Source organism: Neomonachus schauinslandi, chromosome 5 (assembly GCF_002201575.2).
Source record: "Neomonachus schauinslandi chromosome 5, ASM220157v2, whole genome shotgun sequence".
NCBI classification, from domain to species: Eukaryota; Metazoa; Chordata; class Mammalia; order Carnivora; family Phocidae; genus Neomonachus; species Neomonachus schauinslandi.
Window position 1 is genome coordinate 134,997,121 of NC_058407.1, and position 3,315 is coordinate 135,000,435.

General features: G+C 42.8%; 1 pseudogene; it reads right to left on the reverse strand.

Moving 5' to 3' along the window:
* Positions 1-744: 744 nt before the first annotated feature.
* LOC110581152 lies at positions 745-1,280 on the reverse strand (annotated as a pseudogene).
* Positions 1,281-3,315: the final 2,035 nt, after the last annotated feature.

The following is a 3,315-nucleotide window of genomic DNA, read 5'->3' on the forward strand; positions in this document are numbered from 1 at the left end:
AATTTAAAATTAGTACCAAGGACTTCCACATCCCTGTGATTCATGCTCCCTAATTCCTCAGCTGTTAGCATTTTACCACATTTGTTCTAAGAGCTCCCCACCCCCATATCCTATCTTCATCTCTATCTACATATACACACACTCACCATTATCAGGTCTCTTCCAGAATCATCTGTGAGCAAGCTGCAGAGATGAAGATAAAGAAAGTGTACTATGGATTTACCTTTTAAGACTCATTCTAGCAGACTTCGCAAAATTCTACTTTGTATCTCACAAACTAACAGGGAAACAATCATATATTATCAACAGATAAGCCTCTATATCAGGAAATCAACACTGATGCAATGCTTCACACCCATGCACACTTCCACCAACTTCCCAGCAATATCCCTTTGCTTTTCCCAGGCTCAGGATCCAGAATCCCGCCCTGCATTCAGTGGTCCTGTGGTTCAACCTCCTTCAACCTCAAAGAGCTTTTTAGGGTTTCCCTGTTTTGACCTTGATAAATTTAAGGGGACCGTGGTCAGGGTCCATTTGGGGTTTTTCTGTGTCCCCTCAGGGCACATGGTAACAGGAGGGTCTGAATGCCCTTCTCAGTTGCCCCATGAAGAGGCACATTATGTCGCCTCCTTCCTCCAGTGGGCATATTAGCCTGGGTCACCAGCTCTACTGTGCTTCTTCTTCTTCTTTTTTTTTTTTTTTTGGTCCATTGAGGCATTTTATTTGCACGTATGTATTACATCCCTAGAAAAAGAATCCCAGGATTTTCCCTCCTATGTGTTTTCGTCTTGCTTCTTCATGGTCATGATGCCAGCTGAGGTTGTCAGGACAGTGAAACCAAACTGGCGGGACGGGGGCAGGTTATTCTGCCATTTTTCTAGATCTTTCAGTTGTACATCAAATCTGGGGCTGATCACTCCACACTTGTTTAACCTGCCCGTGAGGTTCACAACAATTTTCCCTACTCTGTGATCATCAATGATTTCAAATTCGCCAATATAACCATGCTTCATCATCACAGTGAGAAACCGGACGATGACTTTGGAGCACGGCCTAATAAGAACCTGGCGTTTGCCTCTCTTCTCAGCATTGTTAATGCTCTTGAGAGCATCTGCCACATGCACACCATTATGGCGGCATGGAAAGATGGCGGAAAGAGGACCTCTACCGTGCTTCTTAAGCATAAAGTCACCACTTTCCCCTTTGAAATTAATATATATTCTCTGAGGAGACTTTTGAGGTAATATCCTGTTTCTTGTAGAAATCCCACTCCATGGCATTAGCGCCCATTGAGGTCTCCTGCTCGTATCAACAACCACTGTGCTGGTTGATAAATCGTCATTTCCTATTTCTAACCTTCCTTCTGCATTTATTAGTTGGCATTTTATCATAAGGAAAAGCTTTCCCTCTTCATGTATTATTTATTTACTTCATGTATTCATTTGTTTGTTTACTCATGTATTTCTGTTTTATTCAACAAATCATAACACATTATCATAGATTTTTTTCATGCTTACATTGTCCTGAGTTTAACCATGCTAAGCCTCTTCCAGTTGGCTCCTGTGTCCTTTCCATCCTTTGAAGCCGTTCTTCCTGGCATAAGTTATCCTAAATCCATCTTGCAATTTCCCTCGTCAGCCCTGGAATCTGCCTCTTATCCAAGGAGTCCTGGTCCCCCTCATTGGAAGATGGCTAGGAGAAGCCAACATCGGGATTTCAGGTGTGTTTACAGCTTATGGCAGTGGAGCTAGGGAATATGCACATGTACGTGCACACACATATCTCCACACCAGTACATCTGTAGCTATGCTTTTTCTACTTGTGTTATGCGATTTTAGAAAATGAATTCAGGGGCACCTGGGTGGCTCAGTAGGTTGAGCATCTGACTCTTGGTTTCAGCTCAGGTCATGATCTCAGGGTCATAATATCGAGCCGCATGTTGGGCTGCACACTCAGCAGGGAGTCTGCTTCAGACTATTTCTCCCTCTCCTCTGCCCTTATTCTCCATACTCTCTCTCTTTCAAATAAATAAATAAATCTTAAAAAAAAAATTCATACCTGTATCTGCAATTCTAGCCCAACACTTCAAAACTTTATTTAGCCTTTCCTCTTTTCTTGGTTGTAATTTCCTCCTCTGACCTGAAGAAAAATGGTAGCAATTATCCTTAGTACATTTCCTCATTAGTTCAATCACTTCATTATTTTCTCAATGTCCAATGTCCCACTTGCATGAGTGACCTCTTTTTCCTTCAATCTCCATGACCCCCATTCCCTCAGCCTCCATACACCCCACTTCCTCACTCCTGGGCATGCAAGCAACACACAGGTACCTCTTTCCCCAACACTTTGGTGTTGGGATGGCCAAGGAAGGGGTGGAAAAAAGGGCTGAGGATAGTGGAAGAGAAACTTATTTTTTGTTAATATTCGGAAAAATGGGGACCCCGCCCCTCAAATTAGTTCCAGTATAGTGAATGACTTTGTTTCACCTTACCAACAAGAATAGTACTAGGAATATGGGAAGTAATGTACTGAACTAGGACCAACAGATATACAATATTCAGTGATATTTAGATTCCCCGTGGTGTACTGTGGGAGCACAGTATGTAACTTATAGTAGGAGTCTGGAGCTGGCAGCTGAATTTGATTTATAAAATGGCTTTAATTTTAGATGGTCAAATTTAATACATAGTGTAAGATACTTGCAGATTTTTATTTCCAATCTGTGTGGAGAGGTGTCTGGCCTTGCACAGAATTCTGACTTGGGTGTGGTGTGATTGTAACCAAAGAACATCTGCACCCTGAGCCCTAACAGGAAGACCCAGGTCTTCATTCCAGTAGCTCAAAGTCTACCATGTGATTAGTTTCCCTCCATAATGAAGCACTACAGACAGGGTGGCCTAAGACAACATAAAATTGTTCTCAGTTCTGGAGGCTAGCAATCTGAGATCAAGGTTTTGGCAGTGTTGGTTCCTTCTGGAGGCTCTGAGAAGGGAACTGTCCCAGGCCCCTCTCTTATTTCTGGTGGCATTGGCAATGCTTGGCGTTCCTCTGCTTGTTCCTCCACATTACTATAGTCTCTGTCTCTCTGCTTCCACGTGTGCCTGTGTCCAAAGTTCACCTTTATTTACCAGTTATATTGGATTAGGGCCCACCCTATACCACTATGACCTTGTGTTCACTTGGTTAAATCTGCAAAGATCCCATTTCCAAATAAGGCCACATTCCCAGCTGCTGTGGGTCAGGACTTGAATACATTTTTGGGGAAACACATTTCAACACACTGCACTTTGATGGTGAGGTAATGGGACAATTATC